This window comes from Muntiacus reevesi, chromosome 1 (genome assembly GCF_963930625.1).
Source record: "Muntiacus reevesi chromosome 1, mMunRee1.1, whole genome shotgun sequence".
In the NCBI taxonomy this organism is placed as follows: Eukaryota; Metazoa; Chordata; class Mammalia; order Artiodactyla; family Cervidae; genus Muntiacus; species Muntiacus reevesi.
The window spans coordinates 144,652,717-144,669,786 of NC_089249.1; the positions used below are offsets into that span (position 1 = coordinate 144,652,717).

Consider the following 17,070-nt stretch of genomic DNA (forward strand, 5'->3'; position numbering starts at 1 on the left):
CAGTAATCCAAGTCTATGCACCAACCAGTAATGCTGAAGAAGCTGAAGTTGAACAGTTCTATGAAGACCTACAAGCCGTTCTAGAACTAACACCCAAAAATAAATGTCCTTTTCATCATAGGGACTGGAATTCAAAGTAGAAAGTCAAGAGATACCTGGAGTAACAGGCAAATTTGGCCTTGGAGTACAAAATGAAGCAGGGCAAAGGCTAACAGAGTTTTGCAGAGAGAACACACTGGTCATAGCAAAGAGCCTCTTCCAACAACACAGGAGAAGACTCTACACAAGGACCTCACCAGATGGTCAATGCTGAAATCAGACTGATCATATTCTCTGCAGCCAAAGATGGAAAAGCTCTATACAGTCAGCAAAAACAAGACAAGGAGCTGACTGTGGCTCAGATCATGAACTCCTTATTACAAAATTCAGACTTAAATTGAAGAAAGTAGGGAAAAACACTATACGATTCAGGTACGACCTAAAGCAAATCCCTTAGGATTATACAGTGGAAGTGAGAAATAGATCCAAGGGATTATATCTGATTGACAAGAGTATCTGAAGAACTATGGACAGAGGTTCATTATATTGTACAGGAGGCAGTGATCAAGATCATCCCAAAAAAAAGAAATGCAAAAAGGCAAAATGGTTGTCTGAGGAGGCTATACAAATAGATGAGAAAAGAAGAGAAGCTAAAGGAGAAAAGGAAAGATATATCCATTTGAATGCAAAATTCCAAAGAATAGCAAGGAGAGACAAAAAATTCTTCCTACATGATCAATGCAAAGGAATAGAGGAAAACAATAGAATGGGAGAGACTAGAGATCTCTTCAAGAAAATTAGATACCAAGGGAACATTTCATGCAAAGATGGGCACAATAAAGGACAGAAATGGTATGGACCTAACCAAAGCAGAATATATTAAGAAGAGGCAGCAAGAATACACAGAAGAACTATACAAAAAAGATCTTCATGACGCAGATAACAATGATGGTGTGATCACTCACCTAGAGCCAGATATCCTGGAATGCAAAGTCAAGTGAGCTTAAGAAGCATCACTATAAGCAAAGCTAGTGGAGGTGATGGAATTCCAGTTGAGCTATTTCAAATCCTAAAAGATGATGTTGTGAAAGTACTGAACTCAACATGCCAGCAAATTTGGAAAACTCAGCAGTGGCCACAGGACTGGAAAAGATCAGTTTTCATTCCAGTCCCAAAGAAAGGCAATGCCAAAGAATGTTCAAACTACTGCACAATTTCACTCATATCACATGCTTGCAAAGCAATGCTCAAAATTCTCCAAGACAGTCTCTAGAACAGTCTTCAACAGTATGTGAACCATCAACTTCCAGATGTTCAAGCTGGATTTAGAAAAAGCAGAGGAACCAGAGACCAAATTGCCAACATCCGTTGGATCATAAAAAAACGAAGAGAGTTCCAAACAAACATCTACTTCTGCTTTATTGATTACACCAAAGCCTTTGACTGTGTGGGTCACAACAAACTAGAAAATTCTTCAAGAGATGGGAATACCAGACCACCTCACCTGTTCCTGAGATATCTTATGCAGGTCAAAAATCAACAGTTAGAACCAGACATGGAACAACAGACTGGTTCCAAATTGGGAAAAGAGTACATCAAGGGTGTATATTGTCACCTGCTTCTTTAACTTGCATGCAGAGTACATCATGTGAAATGCTGGGCTGGATGAAGCACAAGCTGGAATCAAGATTCCCAGGAGAAATATCAATAACCTCAGATATGCAGATGACACCACCTTTATGGCAGAGAGTGAAGAAGAACTAAAGATCCTCTTGATGAAATTGAAAGAGGAGAATGAAAAAGCTGGTTTAAAAGTTAATATTCAAAAACTATGATTATGGCATCTGTTCCCATTACTTCATGGCAAATAGATGGGGAAACAATAAAAACTCTGACAGACTATTTTCTTGGGCTCCAAAATCATTGCAGATGGTGACTGCAGCCATGAAATTAAAAGATGTTTACTCCTTGGAAGAAAAGCTATGACAAACCTAGACAGAATATTAAAAAAACAGAGATATTACTTCACCAACAAAGGTCCATCTAGTCAAATTATGGTTTTTCCAGTAGTCATGTATGGATGTGAGAATTGGACTATAAAGAAAGCTGAGAACTAAAGAATTGGTGCTTTGAAATGTGGTGTTGGAGAAGACTCTTGAGAGTGCCCTAGACTGCAAGGAGATCAAAACAGTCAATCCTAAAGTAAATCAGTCTTGAATATTCATTGGAAGGACTGATGCTGAAGCTGAAACTCCAATACTTTGGCCACCTGATGCAAAGAAGTGACCTATTTGAAAAGACCCTGAGGCTGGAAAGATAGAAGGCAGGAGGAGAAGGGGACACCAGAGGATGAGACGGTTGGATGGCAACAATGAATTGATGGACATGAGTTTGAGCAAGCTCTGGGAGTTGGTGATGGACAGCGAAGCCTGGCTGCTGCAGTCCTTGGGATCACAAACAGTTGGACACAACTAAGTGACTGAACTGAACTAGATAGATATAAATTCTATCTCTGCTGGGAGCCAGTTGTAGTGTGAGCTTACTGCGAGCATCTGGGATGGATTCACAAGAATCTGGTGAAAGCAACACAACCACAGGAATTGATCAGCAAAGTTCAAACAGGGACTGGTGAATCCAGCCAGAAAAACACTGAACTCCAAAGGAAAGTTTAATATGGACACTGACAGCCTCTTGCACCATTCAGATCCATTTATTGTCTCCTGTCCTAAGAATCTCCAGGACTATAATAAATATCTTTAAGGGAAAAAAAAAAATACATGAAGGTGTTCTCACTCCTTCTCTGAGAGGAACGTCCAATATTTCACATTCAATATTATGGCCACTTGTGATACCCTTAAACATGAAAGCAATAGAGTTTGTACAACAAGCTACAGCCTATTCCTATAGTTTGTCTAAAGGGACAAATTGACATTCAACTCCTTTATCAATTTTCCATCCTGGATTCCCCTCACTCTTGGCTAGCATGTTAGTTAGTCTGGGTTATCTGCCTAGTGGGATGACTCAAAATTTAATACCTAAGAGATAGCAACTGAGTGCTTTGTCCTTGTTCATGTTTGCTATAGTTGACCATTACCAGGCATGGAAATAGGAAGAGGTACCCCAGTGACTCCTCTGGGTTAGCATAGCAGTCATCCTTTCTCCTGATAGTGACAGGAAGATTAAATTGCCACAGCTAAGACAGTAATGCTCCTCTTAGCTTCCTGGTCTAATGACATATGAGGAGTCCAAAGTGACTCAGTAGTAGTTACAGCATCCAGTTAAGTAGAGCCCTACTTTACCCCCCTGGAAAAATGTTTGTCCCCACCATATAACTAGGTTCTGTAATCTGACAGAGACTAAGATTACAGAAAAGGAAGCACAGATTCTACAAGTGGATCAGAGGGCATGAGAGTTGGGATGGCCACTTTCACTTTCACCCTTTGTTTTCCAGAGCCATGTATTTTAGTTAAATGGGACAAAATACCACCAGTTCATAGTATAAGCCACATCCTGCAAGACGGTATCCCACCTGGGGTTTCCTGGATCCTTGGTTTGATCCCTGGGTCAGGAAGATCCCCTGGCGAAGGTAATGGCAACCTACTCCAGTATTCTTGCCTGGGAAATCCCATGGACAGAGGATCCTGGTGGGCTGCAGTCCATAGAGTCACAAAGAGTCAGACACACCTGAGGCAACTTAGCACGCATGCATCCCACCCTGCAAGCATTGCCCCACCACCAGCGCCTTAGCTGAGCTTTCACAGGCTGTTCCACCTTTTTGTCAGGCTCACTGTTGCTAAGTGATAGGGTTTATAATAAGACCATAAAACCATAAGCACAGGCCCACTATCACACGTCACAGTTCCTTTGCTATAAAATGGGTCTCTTCATCAGAGGCAATGTATTGAACTCAAACCAGTAGATGAGACTTCTGTAAGCTTTCAGAAGGCACTAATGGGAACAGCTCTATAGGAAGGGAGGTCAAACTACTATCTGGAATATGTGTTCATTCCAGTAAAACATAAATAGCAAAAGACTTTTGATATTATGATCTGCTAACAAATCTGCTTGGTCTCCTTGAGGAATTGTTCCTTGATATTTTCTGTTAGCAGATTTTCATTTAGCAGTGATGATGGTTAGAGCAGCCTTGAGGAGGAGGAGCTTAAATTGTTGAGCTGGTGCTTAACCTACATATCTGCCACTATAGTCTATCTTTTAATTGCACAAACTCTGGGTTATTAAGGAAAGAAAATAGCTGACATCCTAAGCATAAAGCATCTGTCCTCCTGCACGGGATGCTGTCTGGTGGCACCGAATGTGAAACATAGAGATCTGCACACCCCAACTATTCTCCCCTGTTTTTCCTGATACACATTAGGCAAATTCTGGGGCTTCCCAGGTGGTACTAGTGGTATAAAGAACTTGCCTACCAATGCAGGAGACTTAAGAGATGCAGGTTTGATCCCTGGGTCGGGAAGATCCCCTGGAGGAGGGCATGGCAACCCACTCCAGTATTCTTGCCTGGAGAATCTCATGGACAGAGCAGCTTGGAGGGCTACAGTCCATACAGTCACACAAATCAGACATGACTGAAGTGACTGAGCACACACACACACAGGATTTCTTTGGCTTAAGGATTTTTCTTTTCAGAGTTAGGCTTGTACTTTTCTATCAGGGTTGTGCTGAGACCTACCTCTGCTTATTAGCCAAGAGTTAAGGACAGGTGGTACAGGTGACTCTTGAGGTAGTCACTTTATAATGTACCTGCTTAAGGCTAAATAGATACATGGTCTTCCAGGAAAGGGGGAATATTGAAAAGATGAAGGTGCTGCTCAAGAGAATTTGTGGATTCAAGAATCTCAGATTTATTTATTCAAATGTTACCACCGCAGGTCTCATGATTCTACTCTTTTTTTTTTAAAACAACTTTAATATTGCTTAATTTTCATACCATAAAATTCACTCATTTAAATGTACAATCCAATAACTTTTAGTAAATTTACAGAATTGTGTGATCATCACCTCCATCTAGTTTTGGATCCATCACTCCAAAATCTCTCATGCTTCTTTGTGATCAGCCTGCATTCTCACCACTATAATCCAGGCAACCACTATTTTCCTTACCTGTCTCTCTAGATTTGCCTTTTCTTTATAGATCTGATATAAATGAGATTGTACAACATATGATCTTTTGTGCCTGGACTCTTCACATAGCATAATGTTTTCAAGGTTCATCCATGTTGTAGGATATATCAGTAGTTTGTTCCTTTTTACTGTAGAATAACCCCAGTTCTTCCTAAACAATATGAAACCTTAAACTGGCCTCAAAGTGGTCATTAAATGTTTCTTCCATTTTATGTCTAGATGTTAGGATTATTGATATTGATAATTATTTTGCCTTTGGGGAGTAAATTTAAGTGTAATTGAAAACCTTGACTTAAATGTATAATTATTTCATTTTTAATGTACACTGCCAATATGAGTACTCCTGTATGGGAAGTCTGATTTTCTCCCAGGTAATGTTCATTGTTTCTCTCATAGATTTTTTTTTTTTTTTTTTCCTATAAAGCCCAGTCTTTGGCATAGCAGACCTCCTGAGATTATGCACCAATCCCTTTTATAGCTCAAATACCCTTATAATCCATTCCTGGGCCTGATTTTCATCATGAGTATGCCCTGAAAGTGCAGGACAGAAGACTGACCATTAGAGATTTAATAGAAACCTTTCAGTTTTTACAGTCTTCCTTCAGTTGAAATGGATTCTCCTTTGCTTTTCCTTTTTTTAAAACTAGGTCTATAATGCTACCTAAAGCACCTCATTTCACAGCTTTTATTAAAGAAACAAACCCACATCAATTGTTTGGGAACAAATGATGTTCCCACATCAATAAAGGGATACAACTCATTGGTCTCCCAACGCCTTGCCATCCAACTGCACAACCCCAATTTCCTGCACGTAAAAACTTAAGTGATTGCAATGCATAGTAGCTTACTTCCAGCCACAGGTTTTACTGCTTCTAGACAAGCCGGCAATACAATGTTAAACTCTTGTTTTCTAGAATCATTTCTTGGTTTAGCCAAGTTTCTCTGTAAAGCAGTACTTGAGTCAAGGATTGAAGTGGTGACACTTTATTTAGAAGAAGCAAGCCTAGAGAAATGAAGATGAGAAAGAAAAGGGGAAATGAAGCAAGGAAATATGAGAAGCAATGCAATATATTTTAGGACATTGGCCTCTTTTTCTCAATAAGCCAGTAAGACTTAACAGCAGCTTGTTGTCAAATACATTTGCTTGACCTGCAGGACTTCTTGGGAAGGTTTACAAGGAAATTTTTCAACTTAAAGAAATCCCCCAAAAGATAAATGAGGTAGAGTTATCTGACTAGTTCCCTTCTACTTCTCATTTGTCATTGCTCTTGGTTTGCCCATTGAACTAGATCAACTTTTATAGTAAATTTGAGTCACAGGATCCTGTTTGCAAAAATATATAATGCTGAAAGTGACCAAATTTTTAGAAACCGTATATAACAGTAAGAGTTCATGAAATAAAACAGGCATATCAAGCTGACACTTAAATAAGTTATTGTGGGTAATTAATATTATTTGGAAAAGAAAGAACCAATACAACTATCCATAGAGAATGCTTGGGAATTTTCTTCTGACTGGTATAAAAACATGCTTAGATATCCATGATTATTTTAAAAATCAAGAAATAAAAATTATAATATACTTTATGTAATTCTACCCTAAAAATAAATTTCTTCTACAATTAAACAGCAATGGCATGAAAATAAACATACAAAATTTAATTACATAGTCGGTATATATTTTTTTATCTTTAAAACAAGGAAAGCATTTGATGCAAAATGGTGGCAAAGGGACAGTTTAAGGAGTACTCACTCTTGAGGGACCTCTGAGTTTATACTAAAATTTATTTTATTTTTACCTAGAAGCATGGTCAAAAAAGCATATAGCTCCCCCTTTCATACTATTGTTATAAATGTTTTCTGAAGATTACTGGATTGTGAATTCCGCAAGAGAATGGATCATATGTTTTACTCACCCAATGGATATAGTATATCAAACTTGGTAAGCATTTAATATTTATTGGATATTATAATAAGTCAGTTAATCAGTCAAAAAAAACCTTTATATACTTTTAATCTGTCATTTCTCATTGTTCTCTGTTCACCTCATTTGAAGTTTTGATTCTATGTCAAATATGAATTAAAGTTATTAAACTGTATTTGAATAGGCCTCCCCAATCTTTATCATAGCTCTTCTTCAGTACAGTGACTATAAATATTAAAAACTGTATAAATTCATGGCTAAAAGATGAGCTTTCAGAATGCTGTGAGTTTTCTATTAATATTTGAGAGTTTGATACTGAAACTTCAACTAAAAAATCTTAACTTATCTACTTAAAAAAAACAACTGTAATATGTAGTGGAATTATATGTAACCTTGTTCTGTATTTTTCAAGTCTCCTCTAATTGTGTATCATACTCTCACAATTTAAAAAAATAAAAATTAAAAAAAGAATGCTATGAATTTAATACATGAGTTGGGCACAGTTGAACTTTTATGGTCATCTGGGGTAACTTGGGTACCTTTGAGGGATTTTTGACAGTGCGTCATATCAATTTTCATAGATTTCTAGGATATGTTTATTTTCATTCTAAATGTACAAATAGACAAAACCCAGATTGTCTTTCTGTAGGCTTATATGACAAGTCACTCACCCTGGATTCACTGTTTACCTGGGCCCAATTTCCATATTGAAAGCAACTTATTTCCCTGCCCTTGTCTTTTTTGATATGCCTCAATCCTTGGTTAATCTCCATAGAAAAATAAGCCTGAACTTTGATACTCATCATGGTCTCTAGTCTAAGCATGGATACATGCATGATTCTCTATGTCATGAACAGAACTGGAAATGAAATGAACAGATAATTGGCATGGGCTCAAAATAAAGTGTGCACTAAAAAGGGCATTATTTTTCTCCCTCAAAATGTAGGAGTGTCATTCTATTAGGTATTTCAGAAACTTCTTAACTATCCCACAAAATTTCCATAAGTACTAGTGTTCAGGCAAAATGAACTAGAAACAGAAACAATCTGAAATAGAAGGGGAACCCACCGATTCTCCATCCTAGCAGTATTCTTGTCCCATTAAACTGTTTCCCATTAGACTGAACATTTTTAATATATAAGTTGACTTTGTCAATTCCAACCAACCTAAAATACACTGGGAGTGTTGATTATAGGAAGAATGGTCAGGGACATTTTTGGAGAACTTCATGGGAACAGAAAATGACTTCATGTTCAACAAAAATAACAAAGATATAAAGAAAAACAAGATATTAGCTATCAATGAAACGAAGTAAATGCTTCTCACCTCTGGGGACATCAGACATAGAGTCCCTATATTTGTGCCTCAGGTGACAATTGATGTTAGGCAAATAACAGCTAGTAGAGTCAATAGCTTCTTGGAAACTGTACATGGAACACAGCTCAGATAAACTCAGTTGGGTCCTATTCAGTTAAATGGAAAAATGGTGGTTCAAAAGGGGGCACAGTTGAATTTTGTTTTTTCAAAAGCTGAATTCATATAGCAGGGTCTTGAGAAAGCTGGGAGTCTGAGTCTCAAGACTCCCATGCCTGCTCAAGAAAAGTAGAGAATCAGTTGTTTGGGTCAGTTGAATGACTCTTGAAAAATGAAGTTGACAAAAATTATCAGTATCTGGACTCCCTTTATTCATTTTTCACTTAATTAGTGTTGTAAAGTATGATATACTGATTAAATTCCTTAACATATCTTAGAGGTACGATCATTTACCCAGATTACAGATAGTCTCAGAAGTGAGTATCCTACTCACATTCCATGAAGCTAAACAACCTGGTGATGTCAGAGATCACACAGGTTAGACATTTTTCTAATTAATTTTAATTGGAGTATAGTTGCTTTACAACGTTGTGTTATAAACTCTCCTTTTTAAGGTATAGACAGATTAGACTTTTTAAAGACCTTTCCTTTTTTCCTGTACTTTTTTTCCCAATTGATTTCTTTAACACGGGATTTTTTTCCCTCTATGTTATTGGAGAGATGGTAAATATTCTTTCTCTCATGGACTGAGTAACCTTCAGGGACTCTCAAACTGCTAGTCTTCCTGTCTATGTCTCTGGAAGGCAGTATAATATAACTATAAGGAACATAGGACCAAAGACTGGCTATAAAAACTACTGATCATAACTCTGTCACTAACTCGTGTTGTGACCTTGAAAAAGTCATTTTCCTTTTCTAGGTCACGATTTTCTCATCTGTCAAATGAAGGCACTCAATGAATAATTTGCAAGCACAATTTACAGCTTAATCATTCCTTAATTCAAAGCATAATTTGGGGTCTAGACTTCCCTAATACTTCTAGGCATTTCATTTATTCCAACAAAGATTAGACTTCCTGGATGTTAAGTACATTAGTATATTTGATGTCATGGATGTGGAAAAAGTCATTGTTAACTTTGTTAAAATTTGTGAACTTTTTCAAGTTTACTTTGGGTAACTTTGAGGAATTCTGAAAGAACATATTTGCATATCCAACCTTAGTGGCCTGAGTGGTTTGAAACATGTGTCTCAGGTGGACAAATCAATTCATTCTCATAAATAGGTCAGTTCCTTCTGGTTCTCTTTGGGAATAGCCTTTCTGCTTAAGAATATTTTAAGAAGGAAATGGGAGCTATTCAACACCTTGTATCTTTCACATTCTGCCTCCTAGGTCCAATGGACCTTTAACAAGTACCCAATCTAAGAGAGAATCAGGGGGTAACTAAGGCATTTGCAAAAGAGTATCCATTTTGATTTGGTAATTAGTGATTCTCAATCTTTTAATATCCTCACTATGGCTGATTGAATGTGAATTCTTCACATATAAAGTTACCTATTGGTTTTTCTTTTTTGTTCTACAGACACTAAGATATAAAACATAGAGCTATATGAAAGGATCCCTCAGGAAGTTTAACTCTTCCTATATTGAGGAAAATGCTTCGAACTTGGCAAAAGACCAAATTCTAGAATCCTTTAGAATATTGTTTAAAGGAGAGAACTTACGTGATATCAGACACAGCAAGCTCTCAGTTCATATCTACAACTCAGTATGTTGTCAATAAATATTTTCTCTTATTAGTAGTTATATTATTCTCCTAAATAATATCAATACCCCAGAACTGGCATTCTACTTGATGTAACCCTTTTCTCCAGACGTCCTCACCAATACTCTAAAGGTGGAACTGAACATGTATGATGTGTTGAATATCATCTGTTTCTCCTCCATATCCACAATTCTGTACCACATGATCAAGGAGACTGGTCCATATGAATAAATTAATGAAATAACCTGCAGAAACTTCCACCTGAGTTTGATCAATGGGTAATACTAACAAGAAGTCAGAAGACAAGAGTAAGGAGGCTGTTTATTGCCCTGCCCCCTCCCATTATGATTGATTAGTTGTCATCAACTAAAGGCTTCATCCCCTATCAGGCAGTTGTCTTCACACAGTTATGTCTGTCCCTAGTTAGTAACCACTCCCTACTGTTATCCATCAAGCTAGTGCTTTTTTGTTACTAATCAGAGAATACTGTACCATTCTTTCCAGTTTACTGAACTCGACCACATCTTGCTAAATAGTCTCTTTGTCACATTTTCTTCAAATTATCCAGTTAAAGTGGACCATGCCTGTCCTGGCAGGACTCTACAGTGCGTACTGTCTATAGGCTATCAGTTCCACGAGGACTGGGAACTCTGTTTTGGGTTATTCACTGCAGTATAGCCAGCACCTTAGCACAGTGCCTGGCACGTATTACACATTCGGTACAACAATATTTGTTGAATGAATGACTGTTCTCTAAATAAGGCTTTAGAACAGATTTTATGGAGGCAAAGGCTTTCACAATTTTGGAGGCTCACTTTTAGAAAAAGAATATATAAATACACCAGTGTTGCAAAGCTTACAAAAATATATGTCCTTATTGCTAACGCACCTCAAGACTTTGAATGGGCCCTATGCAAATTAAGGGCCCTGAAACGTTTAAGTTTCTCTAGCTTCTCTAGCTTAATCCTGCCTCTTCTTGAATCTCATCTCAGAGTTGCAAGTCATAGAAATGTGAAAGAACAGCATAATGTAATGGAAAGTGCATAGTATTAGAAGTCAGATACACATAGATGGGAATTCCAACTCCCATGTTTATGTTACCTTCCAAGAGGCTTGGTCTACTTCATCTGTAATAGGGGGATAATATTCTTTCAGAGAACTGTTGCAAGGATTATTTGATACAACTGTGTAAAGGTTCTGGCTTACAAGAAGTGCTTCAAGACTGGTTAGTCTTGCCCTGAGCTAGGTATTTTCGCAGCAGCCTATGTTCAAGCCCTCCCTGGACCTCAGTTCAGTCATTCAGTTGTGCCTGACTCTTTGTACCCCAGGGACTGTAGCACGCCAGGCTTCCCTGTCCATCACCAGCTCCCAGAGCTTGCTCAAACTCATGTTCATCAAGTTGGTGATGCCATCCAACCATCTCATCCTCTGTTGCCCCTTTCTCCTCCTGTCTTCAGTCTTTCCCAGCATCAGGGTCTTTTTCAATGAGTCAGTTCTTTGCATCGGGTGGCCAAAGTATTGTAGTTTCAGCTTCAACATCAGTCCTTGCAATGAATATTCAAGACTGATTTCCTTTAGAATTGACTGGTTTGATCCCTGGGCCTGCTTCCTATCTATTATGATAGAGTTGGATCTTCCTGGTGAGTCCTCTGAGAGTCGATATAAGCAGATGCTTCTTCAGGTCCAGACTATGACCCTATTCACACTATGCTCTGGAGTCAATATTTGCACAATGGAAAGTCTAACATCTAGCACAGTTTGCCTCCAGCCAAACATATAGCCCTCTTTGCCAGGGATTCCTTCATGTCACTGGCTATAACTCAGCCAGATCTCTGAGGAGCCATTTAAATGCTCTAAGCAAATTTTTCCATTGCTTTCTCAGAGGAAAAATTCTCCCCATATTTAATTTTCTAAGTGAACCTCAAAGGCATGTCAGCTGCCTTCTACATAAACATTTTATTATAGGTTTGAGCATGCTACATTTTAGTGCCTGGATTATCATTTTTTTTTTTTAATTCTATGTGCTCTGTTACTAATGCTCTCCTCTTTCAGTTACTCAAATATGGATTACACCCAAATCCTTGCTTAAACAATGCAAAATTCATGAAGATAGGGATGGTATCATTTTACTTATCACTGTATTCTCAGAATATAGTGCCTGGCATGTAATAGATACTCTGTAAATATGTTTGAATTAATAAATGAATGATTGAGTATGTCATGGGGAACAGAAAGCCAGAGTGTGACCTAGGGGATATGAGTTATAAGGGTAAACTAAGAAATCAAGTATTAACAATACTCTACATTGTATATCTATCTACAAGATATCTTATGAGACACTGAGCTATTCATTACCAAAGGTGCTAAAGTAGAAACTGGTGAACATTTTTCAAGAATTATATAAAGAAAAAATTTGCCTTAAATTGAAGGTGGATATCGATTACCTCTAATTTCAGTACCAACTCAGAAATTATGATTTTCCTAAATTTATACTGCCTAAGTGTTAAGTAGAAGTTTGTGATAATTTAGGGGCCTAATTGACCTTGGAGCTAATTCCAGTTCCAATATACTAACTTTGGTATCCTGATCAATTCAACTTCCCTGAGCCTTAGTCTCTGTATCTGTAGGGTGAATGTCATAGTGATATTTCACAGGATTACTGTAGACTAGATGAAATATTAAATTTAAGAGACCTCAAGCACCACTCTAAACATCTATTAATTGCTCATAGGTATTAGATGTCTTTTTATCCCCCAAGTTTATGCTCTTAATAAAACTAAACTAGTTAAAGAATTCCTCAAGAATGCAATGTAAAAAAGAGGCTGGTACTGTAGTTCAGAAGACCTGCTCTCTTGGTCTGTCACTGGCCCTAATTACCTCTGTGACTTTCAACAAATCCAGCACCTCTGATTCTTTAATTATAACATGAAGGCTCTAGATTAAATCCTGCCTTAGATTCTCTCAAATCCTGAAGCTATGGTATGTCTTCAGAAAGCTCAGTTTACCTACAGAAATGCTCAGAACAATATTAGATAGAAACAACCATACTTCCTTGTTGATTTTTCTTACCCTGATGGGTAGAATCCAATTTGGTCTCATGGGTATATTATTGTGTACTTTTTGAGCTTTGTGAAATACAATAAGCCTCATGTAATTTTTTAGCCATAATCAACCTATCTTGACAGAGATGAAGGCATTCTCTCTAGGGCAGACCTTTTCCACAATAAATTCATTTCTTCCTGGAATGAGACTGAAGAATTAATACACTGCAGCTATTAGGATAATATTTCAATTTTTCAAAAGGAAATGTTCTTAACACGGCCTGGTATCCCTCCTGCTGTTACACAATAAAGCCCTCCATTACCTTCTATGAGCCCTCCCTATAAAGCCCAAAAAATTCATTCTCTGCTAAAAGAATACTTATATAACCCTAGTTAGGAAAAGATCATTTTAGCTTCCTGCCCAGAAACTCTACAGCACACTGGTGTGTCTTCCTAAAATTTGATTAGTTCTTCAAATAAAAACCTGATACCATTTCATTATATTCTTCTCCCTCTAGGGAATAATTTTTCAAAAAAAAATATAATATGAATAATAAAACATTAAAATGGGGTATGCTATTCAACGGAGATAAAGAACAGGGGTCAAGAAAAGACTCATGCCTCTAACTGGGAAATTAAACTGCCCTCTCAGTTTTGGTTAGAAAGGAAAGAAAAAGATTTCACTCAACTGTGAAGGCAAAAGATTTGATTGATAGAGCTGTTATCCTTGGTTAGCTGCATAATGACTTACTTTAGATGGGTTGATTTTTAAGAAAAATTGATTTCAAAAATATGCCTCTGCCTCCCTGTCTTTATTTAAGTCACAGCCAACCCCTTCACCACCCCCATAGGCTGTATTCATAGCACGTTCATCATTAATGAGTAGTGTTAAGTTCCAGATGATTTCAGGCCTAGATCCGCTGATGCACTGAAATATCCTGGCTGTGTTAAGTTTTGAAATGTTCTTATCTAGAGGTTTCAATGAGAACCACATGTTTCTGCCACTTGCTCTAATTCCAGTAACTCACAAGATCTGCTACTCTGAGAATTTTCAGGAACTCTCTATAGATCCAAGTTGCCCTGGCTCGAAGGATGAGTTTGGAGATGACTGGAGCTTAAGTCCAAAAAGCACAGGAACATTGTGAACTAAAGAAAGAGCAGAGAGAGGGTCACAGTATAGACACCACACTGAAAAAGTTCCCAGGAAAACAACCTCAAGGTGGAAATCAGAACAGCGAGTTTCAAAACCAATGAATACTGACTTAAGCTCCCTGTAATTAAGGAGTAATTATTAACTCTACTTACAATGAGGGCATGGAAGCTCTGAAAAATTACATGACTATCTTTAAGTCTCAAAATTATGGTGGAGTTGAAATTTGAACTTATATCTCTAGAGTCTGTTACTAACTGCCTCTCAGAACCAAAAGAACAGAAATAAAATCCCTCTTGGACCAAGATTAAAACTACTAATCATTAAAGTGAAAGTATTTTCCAATTATGTTGATCTCATTTTTCTCAGGACCATGGCTGTCCATAGCTTTCAGGATAGAGTTCATTGTTCTTACCATAACCCATAAAACTCACAGTGTTGTCCATCACTTTTCTTCCTAGCTGTTTGCTTCCTCTCTCCTTAATCCCTGGAAGAAGGTCTTACTCTACAGAACTGCCCTCCACACCTGACAGTAATTGCAACTTCCCAGTACATGTCACTCCTCCACTCAAATAAAAAATCAACTCTATGGTCTCCTCTGATGCTAGTCTTTCCTGATGCTGGGAAAGATTGAAGGCAGGAGGAAAGGGGTAACAGAGGATGAGATGGCTGGATGGTGTCACCAATTCAACGGACATGAGTTTGAGCAAACTCCGCGAGATAGTGAAGGACAGGGAAGCCTCGCGTGCTGTAGTCCCATGGGTCACAAAGAGTCAGACACAACTTAGCGACTGAACAACAACATGGTCTCCTCTTCTGAAAAGCATACCTTCAGTTCAGTTCAGTTCAGTTCAGTTCATTCGCTCAGTCGTGTCCGACTCTTTGCGACCCCATGAATCGCAGCACTCCAGGTCTCCCTGTCCATCACAAACTCCCGGAGTTTACTCAGACTCAAGCCCATCAAGTCAGTGATGCCATCCAGCCATCTCATTCTCTGTCGTCCCCTTCTCCTCCTGCCCCCAATCCCTCCCAGCATCAGGGTCTTTTCCAATGAGTCAACTCTTCGCATGAGGTGGTCAAAGTGTTAGAGTTTCAGCTTCAGCATCAGTCCTTCCAGTGAACACCCAGGACTTATCTCCTTCAGGATGGACTGGTTGGATCTCCCCACAGTCCAAGGGACTCTCAAGAGTCTTCTCCAACACCACATCAATGTTTTTCGGTTTTTGATGTTTTTCAAAAACATCAATTTTTCGGCACTCAGCTTTCTTCACTGTCCAACTCTCACATCCATACATGACCACTGGAAAAACCATAGCCTTGACCAGATGGACCTTTGTTGGCAAAGTAATGTCTCTGCTTTTTAATATGTTATCTAGGTTGGTCATCACTTTCCTTCCAAGGAGTAAGTGTCTTTTAATTTCATGGCTGCAGTCACCATCTGCAGTGATTTTGGAGTCCAAAAAAAATAAAGTCTGACACTGTTTCCACTGTCTCCCCATCTATTTCCCATGAGGTGATGGGACCAGATGCCATGAACTTAGTTTTCTGAATGTTAAGCTTTAAGCCAACTTTTTCACCCTCCTCTTTCACTTTCATTAAGAGGCTTTTTAGTTCCTCTTCACTTTCTGCCATAAGCATACCTTAATCCCAGGTTAATTTAGATGCCTCTCCTCTGTGCCCCCAAACACACCATGGGAACTGTATTTCTAGCAATCTCCATAATAACCCATTCACTTGCTTTTCTCCTTTATCAGATTCAGAACTCCCTAAGACTATGTTGAATTTATCTTGTATCCTCAGCATCTATCACAGCAACTGAGGCATAAAAAGTGACTAATGGTTCTGAGTGAATAAATGATTAAAAACAAGATTGATCATGAAATGACTAAAAAGATATATGGGAGACAATTTCTGAGAAGCCAAATTCTTTCAAACACAATATAACTTTACCCGTCTATACAATTTTACATATACCTCCCAGTTAGTCCCCTGCAACTCCCTACATCTTATACTGGAAGAGATGTTTTCCAGTATAAAATTTTTCTTATAAGTATATACTATAATTTCTGTTGACCTAAAACAATTAGACTGCCAGTTGTTTCTCAGGAGCAGCACAGAATTGCTCTTTGAGGTCTGAAACCATTACGAGCCATGTGCAAGTCCCCAGCAAAAATGCAGAGAACTCCTTTACAGAGGGGAAAGGGAAGTTGAGAGGGCTTAGAGTTAACAAAGAGCCCACAGATTTTCACTGGCTGAGTTCTGACAGCACTGGGAGCTCTTGCCAAGAAGAGAAGAGGAAGCCCTCTTCTTACCTGTTGGGCTCAGCCTATTGTCACAGGGCCTGAGAACCCCCATTCTGGTCTCCCAACTCTATTTAATTGAAGTTGCTGTTTACTCACTTTTTACCACTCATTCATGGTTATCTTTGAGATGCTAAAGTTCAGCATTGTGCTTTCAACTTTCATTGACATTTGGTATGAAAAATAACCCCCCAAACTCAGTGCTGATTCTTATGGATTTCTATTTTGGGGAATTCTTAGGAAATTTAGCCCTGGAAGAGCTTAGTTTCCCCTTAATAAATTTGGTTTCCTTCTTACAATGTAAGCCATGTAACCAAGTATGATTTTATATTCACTTTAGCTTCTAGGAAACTTAAGAGTCAAACTTCTTATCTAATTATAACAACTGTACAGACCCT

At 38.2% G+C, this 17,070-nt stretch overlaps 1 pseudogene; it reads right to left on the reverse strand.

Moving 5' to 3' along the window:
• The window catches only part of LOC136149035 (bridging integrator 3-like), a 34,786-nt pseudogene extending 18,059 nt beyond the window's left edge, over positions 1-16,727 (reverse strand).
• Positions 16,728-17,070: the final 343 nt, after the last annotated feature.